The sequence below is a fragment of the Stegodyphus dumicola genome, chromosome 5 (assembly GCF_044657685.1).
Source record: "Stegodyphus dumicola isolate Sdum_Otavi_A_Nest chromosome 5, ASM4465768v1".
NCBI lineage: Eukaryota > Metazoa > Arthropoda > Arachnida > Araneae > Eresidae > Stegodyphus > Stegodyphus dumicola.
The window spans coordinates 5,749,457-5,761,809 of record NC_140772.1 but is presented as its reverse complement, the minus strand read 5'-3'; the positions used below and the strand labels follow the sequence as shown (position 1 = coordinate 5,761,809).

At 33.1% G+C, this 12,353-nt stretch overlaps 1 pseudogene; it reads right to left on the bottom strand.

The window, feature by feature from the left end:
• Positions 1-5,133: 5,133 nt before the first annotated feature.
• LOC146997021 (DEAD-box helicase Dbp80 pseudogene) lies at positions 5,134-5,859 on the bottom strand (annotated as a pseudogene).
• Between the last annotated feature and the right edge of the window lie 6,494 nt (positions 5,860-12,353).

Below are 12,353 nucleotides of genomic sequence, written 5' to 3'. Positions count from 1 at the left end.
CACAGATATCTCAGCAGGATTTAATTCAGGTTCATCATCTTTTTCATCATCCTCTTTTGATGCTTCATCAGGAATCTTTGGAGGAGGTATTGGAGGTGGCACTGGTGGAATAGGATATTCCAAATTTAAATTGTCAACTAATTTTAAAATTCCTTTCTCTTGTATATCAGAAGAAAGACCCCAATCATCAACATCTCCCATGATAAAGCCTATCGAAAATGTAAATGTCAAAATATAGATTTCTGTAAATTCTAACATATGCAAAGACAAAGACATACTTAGAAAAACTGAAATCATAACAAATATAATGCATGTGTCCCAAATATATAAAATGTATGAAGATCATAAAAAGCAGTTATTTTACTTATGTCACATTACTTTAAAATGATAACTCTATTGCTGCACCAAAAAAAAAAAAAACTGATTATTATGCCTTTCATTAAATGGTATTCAATTCCATGTCCAAAAACTCATGAATATACAAGTTACCTACTAACTAAATGTAGAAAATGGTTCCCAGTGGAGAAATAGTATCTATTTCAATTTGGAACCATCTTGTTTAGTTACCATCTAGACTTTGGTTTTTAAACAAGACAGACTAAATAATCATAGTTTGTGAAGTTTTTACACAGGGTTCATAGCGACATTTTAGTTAAAAAAATACGCACCTATAAGCACTTTTCAAGCACATTTTAAGAATAAAATAAGCACCTGTCTAATTACATTATACACAACTGCATAACCTTAAAAGAAAAATTAGACTTGTAATTTAAAATATGAGCAATGCAATATTTATTATGAGAATGAGCATTACCTCAACAATGGAAAGCAATTAACTTTTTTTTTAAATTTTAAATGACAGTTCAATTTACAGAATTAGTTTACAATGAGAGGAAAAAAAACTATGCAGAACTAAACTTCATTACAAAATTTAATGATGATATTTCAGTTGAAAATATAGCAAATAAATAATAATAAGCTATATTAATTGTATTCGTTCGGCACTTAATAATAAATACAATTTATTTTTCCACTCATATTTACCATTTAAACAATTTAACTTAAATCAAAATTATGAACATTTTCTAAATTTTCATTGCATAACAGTTTTCCCTTAACATACTATATATCCCAAGCAAAGTAATTTAGGTAAAAATGAGGCACATTTCTGAAATCAGAAGACGGGAAATTGCTTCATTTAGTCATCCTTTAACAGTAAAAGCTGAACTAGCCAGCATACTTGGAAATTCCTGAATTTTCTGGATAGTAACTGGAAAAAGAGAAGTGGGGGAGATTGTAGCCGTTCTTTAGATTTAAATTTAGGCTAAATAAATGATTTTGACATTTCGATATGTGCATCATATAAAAACCAACGGAACTGAGAAATATTCTGCTTAGAAAGCACAGTAAAACTCTTTTAAGTGTTCATAAACAAATCTCAGACTGAACATCAAAATTAATTACCAATGCAAAATACCGCAAACGTTATTGCGCAATACGTCCAGCGTAATTCTTCCATATGTGATATTACGCAATTGGAATAAAAACCTGCCGGTATTCGGAGAAAGAACTAAATAAAGGAAAAGAAAGAGACTTACTAATCTGGGGTGTTTCTGATTCTAATTTTCAACAGACTGTATTAAATTTCCGAAATAGAATCAATCTTCACTTGGGTTGGGTAGACCGCAAAAACTTTTGGTCCTATTCAATCCAGATTGGACAGTGACAAAAAAAGCCCGCTGCTTCAATATTAGAGATTTTGCGGAGAAATTCCCAACCTCCGTACTGTATAATGTATTGGCAAAGAAAATGAAATTACTTTGACTATTCGATTACTTTCCTTTTATTTAAGCCAATCTGAATATTTTTCCTTAGAAAGCTAATCTGTGTAAAAACACACCCATTTTTGGAAGTTTATCTATACTTCAGCAGTTACTGCAATTATATTATTATAAATATTCATACATATGCTCATAATACAAGCATAACGATCATAATAAACACGAATATGAACTGACCACGCGGAACGAGAATGCAAATTTCTTAAAATCTTGATAGAAATTCAAACATGTGTAGTATTTGGGTGGGAGGACAAGAATACCGAATGTACCGGAATTTTCTACGTTTTCGCAATTCTTTGGCCAATAGAACGACGTTCACCTGTCTGTACTCTCGCACGCACCATAGGTTACGTTAATGCAGAGGAATGGGGGGAAAGCAATTTTCGGGAGTATGATTCACCATCTGACGTTGCACATAAGGAAAAAAAGTTGTTTAGTTAGTTTCAGCTTTGGTACGGGGAAAAAATGCACAGTCATTAAAAACAAAGCATTAAAAAAAAAGCACAAAAACAAAAAATATACACTAAAAAGAAAAAAATAAGGGCTTTAAAGAAAAAGTAAGCACCTATAAGGGCCTTTATATTTTTTTAATTCAGGTTCATCATCTTCTTCATCATCGTCTTTTGATGCTTTATCAGGGAATCTTTGGAGGAGGTATTGGAGGTGGCACAGGTGGTGGAATAGGATCGTCCAAATTTAAATTGTCAACTAATTTCGAAATTCCTTTCTCTTGTATATCAGAAAAAAGACCCCAATCATCAACATCTGCCATGATAAAGCCTATTGAAAATGTAAATGTCAAAATATAGATTTCTGTAAATTCTAACACATGCAAAGACAAAAACATACTTAGAAAAATTGAAATCATAACAAATATAATGCATGTGTCCCAAATAATTAAAATGTATGAAGATCATAAAAAGCAGTGATTTTACTTATGTCACATTAGTTTAAAGTCATAACTCTATTGCTGCACAAAAAAAAAAAAAAAAAAAAAAAAAAAAAAAACTGATTATTATGCCTTTCATTAAATGGTATTCAATTCTATGTCCAAAAACTCATGAATATACAAGTTACCTACTAACTAAACGTAGAAAATAGTTCCCAGTGGAGAAATAGTGTCTATTTCAATTTGGAACCATCTTGTTTAGTTACCATCTACACTTTGGTTTGCAAACAGGACAGACTAAATAATCATATTTTGTGAAATTTTTACATCATGAATATCTTTGTATCAACAGAGCCAGGTTGAAGAAAGGCCAGCACCTGGGTAATCATGTAATATGTGATCTAATTACTTAGCTATTTATTTTTAGAGGGTGATCCTAAAATTTGCTGTCTTCTCACCTTTATTTTATTGCATGCTCAAATTTAAAAAGAGTGTTTTAGTCTAAGAAATAACTAACTAACTAAAAGCAGTAGATCACATATTATACGATTACCGGAACCTGTACATTCTCGCAAGTATACTTCCAACCTGGCTTTCTGTCCCAATTTTGAGAGGTGTGGTCTGCAGGAATTAGTCCCTCTGAAACCCGCCATGTTTCTTATCGAGAACAGAAATTCCAATGTTGAAGATCTTGATGAATTAAATTCATCAAGTCTTAATAAGAGATTAAAGTATAGAACTAAATTGTTAAATGATCTGAGACAACGATTTAGAAAAGAATACCTTAGTCAACTGGTTCAAAAGCATAATGAAAAATGATCTCGGGAACCTGTAGTAGGAGAAATAGTACTGATGGAGGATGATAACAGAAAATGTTTATTTTGGTCCTTAGCCCGAATTACAGAATTGATCCCTGGTCGTGATGGAAAGATTTGTACGGTTAAACTTAAGACCCGGCATGGAACAGTTGTACGATCAATACAATGCATCTTTCCTCTGGAGATACAGGCCAATGATAGAAACATAATTCCTGATAAGAAATTGGGTGCAGAGGAATCTAATTCTAGTGCTGGATGTATGTTAAAAAGGGGAATTGCACCTGATAAAATGGTGATGCAACAATATTCCTCCTCTGGACGACTTGTGAAAGCTCCAAAAAAAATCTTGATTAATGTTTGTTATGAGCTTGAGACTCAACCTCAGTCTCAAAGGGGGGGAGGATGTTGTAAAATGAACTGAAGTAATAACTGGCGCGAGGCGCTGCTGTTTGTGACGTCAGCCTGCGCGCTGAGTTTCCGAATGTTTTGCTCGTAGACAGAATGAAAGCTGATCTTGGAAGAGTGAGAATGTTGTGATGAAAATAAAGAATGGCTTATTAAGAATTTTTTGTCTTTATTCATAATGCACCCAGCCTCGGGTAGAGGCAGCCCACAACTGAACAAACTGTTTTGAATATATTTGATTTATATATTTTCTGTGTTCTTCGTTAACAGTAGCTCTAAATGGCACTTTTATTTGATGTCCATCCTTGACAATCAAGTACATTCATGCAAGCTGACAATTATCTATGTAATCTTTCTACAAGATAACACAGCCACAATCGAAGATATGATTTTTGCCATCCCATGTCTCCTAAAATGCTACTGGTATAGCTGCTTTGGCTCTGGCCTTGAATACAGGATGTCATACAATCAGAATTGCTTTCAAATAGTCTCACTGCAAGAACACTACTTCCAGGTAAGTCCTCACACTCTCACACTAAGTGTGAAAACTTTTGAGATTACTACAAGTTCAATAACCGGATTCTCTAAAAAACACACCAAATGTCATGTTGCACAAAATGTGAGCAATTTTCACACTACCAAAGATATCTGGAGAATACATCACTCCAGACACTTTACCAGACATTCAATATCTGAGTCACTTCCACAGCATCTGCCATTCATGCTGCCAGAGGCATTTACTTTGGACATTACTGGGTGGTCTTAACTACATAAATTACAATATTGAATCAAGTTATATATTTTTTGTCCATTTATATTTTATGATTAAAATTAACTTTAAAAAATTTCTATCGCAATAACTTGCAAATATTTTTATTGGGAAATATAATGACAAAAATCCAAGAAATGACTAACCATACACAGAATAATTAAAGAACATATATATAAATAATTCATTTCTCTTTTTCTTTAAATTCAGAAATTTCAAAAATTTAGAAAATTACTCATTTGAATGATGTGAATATTAATACCATGTTTGATTAAAGGTAAATTAATATTTTTATTCTTTGAAAAGCAAAAACTGCTTTCATAAATAAATTTTACTTTTATAATTATAGAGCATCTTACCAAGAATCGTTACTTACTTTTTCTTTTCCTTCTCTAAATCTATTGAGAATGGCTATTCAACTAACCAAGATGCAGTCTTCCTGGTATGACTAAATATAATAGCCTGTCCTATTGACACAGTACCATATATATGTTACACAAAACTTGAAATTTCTTTATCTCTGCATACTATGTAATACTGATCTATATTATCCAAACTGTCTTCTTCCCTTTTCAGTTTAATTATAATAGGATCAGAAAAAATCAATTCTCCAAATTCCATGATTTCTTCAGAATAAGTAGCTGAGAACAGCATCATCTGACAATCTTTTGGTAGCTGCTTACGGATGCGAATAGCCTGTCTTGATATCCTTAAGTCGATATCATAACATCTGCTTCATCTAAAACAAATACTTTTATTTTCCTGAGATCAAAAAACTTATAGTACATTGCCCCAATCATAAACTTTACCAGGAATTCCAATCATAAACTGAGCAGTAATTTTTTCTCCTCTTTGCAAAACCTCACCTCTAACAGCAAAACAAAATTCAATGTTAGGACAAAATTTTGCCATTTGTTTTCCCACTTTTCCTGTCTGCATGGCTAACTCATATGTTGGGGACAAAACAAGCATGTGAGGATATTTCAAATTTGTGTCCACTCTGCTCAAACTTGCCAAAAGAAAAGCAGCAGTTTTAAGAGTACAGCTCTGAGACTGAGCAATCATATTTTGTGGAGGATCTGCAAGAAGAGTAGGAAGAGCAGTCTCTTGTATTTTTCAGGGTGAATTAAATCCCATACCATACACACATTTTAGAAGTTCAGGTCGCAGATTCAATTCTTCAGAAGATTTCACAGAATAAAAAGATGAATTAGGATTTCTCTGGATATCTATATCATGAGAAACTTCAATTAAATGAGATCTTAAAGTTTTTTCATCACAGATATCTCAGCAGGATTTAATTCAGGTTCATCATCTTTTTCATCATCCTCTTTTGATGCTTCATCAGGAATCTTTGGAGGAGGTATTGGAGGTGGCACAGGTGGTGGAATAGGATATTCCAAATTTAAATTGTCAACTAATTTTGAAATTCCTTTCTCTTGTATATCAGAAGAAAGACCCCAATCATCAACATCTGCCATGATAAAGCCTATTGAAAATGTAAATGTCAAAATATAGATTTCTGTAAATTCTAACATATGCAAAGACAAAGACATACTTAGAAAACCTGAAATCATAACAAATATAATGCATGTGTCCCAAATAATTAAAATGTATGAAGATCATAAAAAGCAGTTATTTTACTTATGTCACATTACTTTAAAGTGATAACTCTATTGCTGCACCAAAAAAAAAAAAAAACTGATTATTATGCCTTTCATTAAATGGTATTCAATTCCATGTCCAAAAACTCATGAATATACAAGTTACCTACTAACTAAATGTAGAAAATGGTTCCCAGTGGAGAAATAGTATCTATTTCAATTTGGAACCATCTTGTTTAGTTACCATCTAGACTTTGGTTTTTAAACAAGACAGACTAAATAATCATAGTTTGTGAAGTTTTTACACAGGGTTCATAGCCACATTTTAGTTAAAAACATAAGCACCTATAAGCACTTTTCAAGCACATTTTAAGAAAAAAATAAGCACCTGTCTAATTACATTATACACAACTGCATAACCTTAAAAGAAAAATTAGACTTGTAATTTAAAATATGAGCAATGCAATATTTATTATGAGAATGAGCATTACCTCAACAATGGAAAGCAAATAACTTTTTTTTTTTTAAATTTTAAATGACAGTTCAATTTACAGAATTAGTTTACAATGAGAGGAAAAAAAAACTACACAGAACTAAACTTTATTACAAAATTTAATGATGATATTTCAGTTGAAAATATAGCAAATAAATAATAATAAGCTATATTAATTGTATTCGTTCGGCATTTAATAATAAATACAATTTATTTTTCCACTCATATTACCATATAAACAATTTAACTTAAATCAAAATTCTGAACATTTTCTAAATTTTCATTGCATAACAATTTTCCCTTAACATACTATATCCCAAGCAAAGTAATTTAAGTAAAAATGAGGCACATTTCTGAAATCAGAAGACGGGAAATTCCTTCTTTCAGTCATCCTTTAACAGTAAAAGCTGAACTAGCCAGCATACTCGGAAATTCCTGAATTTTCCGGATAGTAACTGGAAAAAGAGGAGTGGAGGAGATTGTAGCCATTCTTTAGATTTAAATTTAGGCTAAATAAATGATTTTGACATTTCGATATGTGCATCATATAAAAACCAATGGAACTGAGAAATATTCTGCTTAGAAGCACAGTAAAACTCTTTTAAGTGTTCATAAACAAATCTCAGACTGAACATCAAAATTAATTACCAATGCAAAATACCGCAAACGTTATTGCGCAATACGTCCAGCATAATTCTTCCATATGTGATATTACGCAATTGGAATCAACACCTGCCGGTATTCGGAGAAAGAACTAAATAAAGGAAAAGAAAGAGACTTACTAATCTGGGGTGTTTCTGATTCTAATTTTCAACAGACTGTATTAAATTTCTGAAATAGAATCAATCAATCTTCACTTGGGTTGGGTAGACCGAAAAAACTTTTGGCCCTATTCAATCCAGATTGGACAGAGACAAAAAAAGTCCGCTGCTTTAATATTAGAGATTTTGCGGAGAAATTCCCAACCTCCGTACTGTATAATGTATTGGCAAAGAAAATGAAATTACTTTGACCATTCGATTACTTTCCTTTTATTTAAGCCATTCCGAATATTTTTCCTTAGAAAGCTAATCTGTGTAAAAAAACACCCATTTTTGGAAATTTATCTATACTTCAGCAGTGACTGCAATTATATTATTATAAATATTCATACATATGCTCATAATATAAGCATAACGATCATAATAAACACGAATATGAACTGACCAAGCGGAACGAGAATGCAAATTTCTTAAAATCTTGATAGAAATTCAAACATGTGTAGTATTTGGGTGGGAGGACAAGAATTACCGAATGTACCGGAATTTTCTACGTTTTCGCAATTCTTTGGCCAACAGAACGACGTGCACCTTTCGCAATTCTTTGGCCAATAGAACGACGTGCACCTGTCTGTACTCTCGCACGCACCATAGGTTACGTTAATGCAGAGGAATGGGGGAAAGCAATTTTCAGGAGTATGATTCACCATCTAACGTTGCATATAAGGAAAAAAAGTTGTTTATTTAGTTTCGGCTTTGGTACGGGGAAAAAATGCGCGTTCATTAAAAACAAAGGATTAAAAAAAAGCACTAAAAGCAAAAAATATGCACTAAAAACAAAAAAATAAGGGCTTTAAAGAAAAAGTAAGCACCTATAAGGGCCTTTATATTTTATTTTCAAATATAAGGTCTTATAAGCACTTGTAAGGACCGCTACGAACCCTGTTACATCATGAATATGTTTGTATCAACAGAACCCGGTTGAAGAAAGGCCAGCACCTGGGTAATCATGTAATATGTAATCTAATCACGTAGCTATTTATTTTTAGTGGGTGATCCTAAAATTTGCTGTCTTCTCACCTTTATTTTATTGCATGCTCAAATTTAAAAAGAGTGTTTTAGTCTAAGAAATAAATAACTAACTAAAAGCAGTAGATCACATACTATATGATTACCGGAACCTGTACATTCTCACAAGTATACTTCCAACCTGGCTTTCTGTCCCAATTTTGAGAGGTGTGGTCTGCAGGAACTAGTCTCTCTGAAACCCGCCATGTTTCTTATCGAGAACAGAAATTCCAATGTTGAAGATCTTGATGAATTAAATTCGTCAAGTCTTAATAAGAGATTAAAATATAGAACTAATTTGTTAAATGATCTGGGACAACGATTTAGAAAAGAATACCTTAGACAACTGGTTCAAAAGCAAAATGAAAAATGATCTCGGGAACCTGTAGTAGGAGAAATATTAGTGATGGAGGATGATAACAGAAAACGTTTATTTTGGTCCTTAGCCCGAATTACAGAATTGATCCCTGGACGTGATGGAAAGATTTGTATGGTTAAACTTAAGACCTGGCATGGAACAGTTGTACGACCAATACAATGAATCTTTCCTCTGGAGATGCAGGCCAGTGATAGAAACATAATTCCTGATACGAAACTGGGTGCAGAGGAATCTAACAACTTTCACTCACAGTATCAACATGGGTGGATTATGGCTCTGATAATATTTCCGTCCAACCCAATTTTTCAGCATGTCTTCAAGTCTGCAGTGCATAATTTTCTTCTTTTAAAGTTTTGATTTCTTCATCGTAACAAGAAATCATCAATTATATCTCTCACACACGCAGAAATCGACTTTCCAAATTTCCGATGTCATACCAAGCATTGTCAATGGCGGCCAGAGCAGAGTGTTACTACAACAATATTTACGGTTTGTTTTTACGTTATTTCAACTATATTGACTGTTTTTCGTTCTTTGCATATGGAAGATTCTGAGTTTATATCAATTCTACACATGCGAGTGCTGTGACTCTTAATATATTTACTGTAGGAAGTGCTCATCACCTTGGCGATCATTACGGTGCATCATAGTGCAGATTCTTCGCGAATTTTTTTCGGGGTGAAATATTGACCGTACAGTTTCGTCCCCACTCCACTTTTTACAGCTCATGCATTGATACATCCGAATTTATATAAATTTTGTGGATGTGCTCATCGATATTGTGTAATAAATTGCTTTAAAGTATCATCTGCCCGGCTCCTGATCCAGTGCTCTGTGGTTCAACGCATTAAAATAATTATTTCTTGGAAAATATTGCATATATAAACTCGTGCCCCCTCAACTTTTTTCTGCAAATGATATCAATAATCTGAATTTTCACCTTACTTGTATGTGTGACTTCTGATTTTGACGTCTATCAGCATTATAATTCTGTGTATCTTTACTACTACACTCAACAGTGCATCCTCTGTTTATAACGTATGGAAGAAATTATTACAAATATTATGTGTTCTTCTCATCTATATGCCTTTAATACAGAAGCTGTGTAGTGTGTGTTTACTACAAAGTGATAAAGTGATCATCTCCTGTGTGTGTGCGCTATTACCTGTGCATCGGTGTGTGATTGTGTGTGATCTTGGCCACATACGAAGCTCATATAATTTCTCATATATATATTCTCATAATAATCTCATATTAATACTTAGTTTCTTTAATTTAGTGACTATCTATATTGTGTTGAATATTTTCTTTGATTTAAATCCCTTTAATATTTAGTACAGTGCAATTATATAATTTTTTAACATATTATTGCATGTTAACATGCCTCCATTACTTGGCGATAACTCTTCTCACTTGATTATTATTATTCTATTCTTTTTAACAGCAAATTCATAGGTAAAATTACTTGTATTAGTTACTTAATCGCATATTCTTAAAATTGCATTGGCATTTTACGTTTATTATACATTTTAATCTCCTTTTGCCAACATTTTCAAAATCTCAGACTGCCATTTTGGCAGTATTAGCGCCTGCAGATATCGCCAATTCATTCCCAATTATAGCATGGTTTCAATTCAATCCATTTTACCTCGCAATATCTTATTTACGTCATTTCCGAATCATAAATTCTGAATCCAATGGTAATTTCCTCAAGAATGACGTCCTACTTGGTTGTATCTTGGACACTACCAGACCATCCATAGAAAGTTTACCTCACTTTGAATTGTAGTACCGATTGTTCCACTGTTTTGAAAACAATACCATATTATTTCTTGGAGATAAATCTCTTTGTAATACCTTTCCAAATTACTCTACAAACAATACTTTTAAAAAAAAAATAATTTTCGAAAATCTCAAACTTCGGCAATCGGTCATCTCTCTCTATAGACTTTGTAATTGCTCTTGCAACTCCTATATTAGTTTCTTCATATTGCCTGTAAAAGTATTCTTCCGCAGGCATAGTTTGTATACAGGGAAGCCCATTTTACACCAAGTGCGGCGTGGTTTTCAATTTTTTTTGCACTAAAACTAATATTAGTATATATATTTTTATTGTTCAACATATAATTATTTATGTCATATGCTTTTAACTATTTTCAATTGTTTTTATCTACATTTTAACGTGTTTTACGAGTTTCCCTTTATTTATATAGCATACTGAAATTGCCAAACCTTCCAGAGTCATACAACAACCGATCGTATCTTTGCCTAAATTGGAATTCCCAATTTTCTCCCAATTTTCTGATCCCCTATTTGATTTTTCTATAAGAAATCCTCATTTGTTAGACAATACTATTTCTTTAGGTGATTATGAACACACCGTGGACAATGATCCTTATTTATCCAGCCCTAGGCCTACCTGTCACACAGTCACGGAAACTGCACATAACGTTTCTTTCTCTGATCATTCGCATCATTCTGAGGTAGATTACTCAACGATGGCTGAGGCTCACACTGTTTCGTCAACAATACATGATCCTTCCCTGAGCCACCAATCACCATTATTAAATTCTTTGGCCTTTTCTTTAGACACTGCCTCATCACAACATTCCAGTGCTGGATGTATGTTAAAAAGGGTTATTGCACCTGATAAAATGGTGATGCAACAATATTCCTCCTCTGGACGACTTGTGAAAGCTCCAAAAAAAATTTTCATCTTTTAAATAATGTTTGTTATCAGCTTTGAGACTCAACCTGAGTCTCAAAGGGGGGGAGGATGTTGTGAAATGAACTGCAGTAATAACTGGTGCGAGGCACTGCTGTTTGTGACGTCAGCCTGCGTGCTGAGTTTTAAGAATGTTTTGCTTGCAGACAGAACGAGGCTGATCTCGGAAGAATGAGAATGTTGTGATGAAAATAAAGAATGGCTTATTAAGAATTTTTTGTCTTTATTCATAATGCACCCAGCCTGGGGTAGAGGCAGCCCGCAACTGAACAAACTGTTTTGAATATATTTGATTTATATATTTTCTGTGTTCTTCGTTAACAGTAGCGCTAAATGGCACTTTTATTTGGTGTCCATCCTTGACAATCAAGTACATTCATACAAGCTGACAATTATCTATGTAATCTTTCCACAAGATAACACAGCCACAATCGAACATGTGATTTTTGCCATCCCATGTCTCCTAAAATGCTACTAGTATAGCTGCATTGGCTCTGGCCTTGAATACTACATGTCATACAATCAGAATTGCTTTCAAATAGTGTCACTGCAAGAATACTACTTCCAGGTAAGTCCTCACATTAAGTGTGAAAACTTTTGAGAT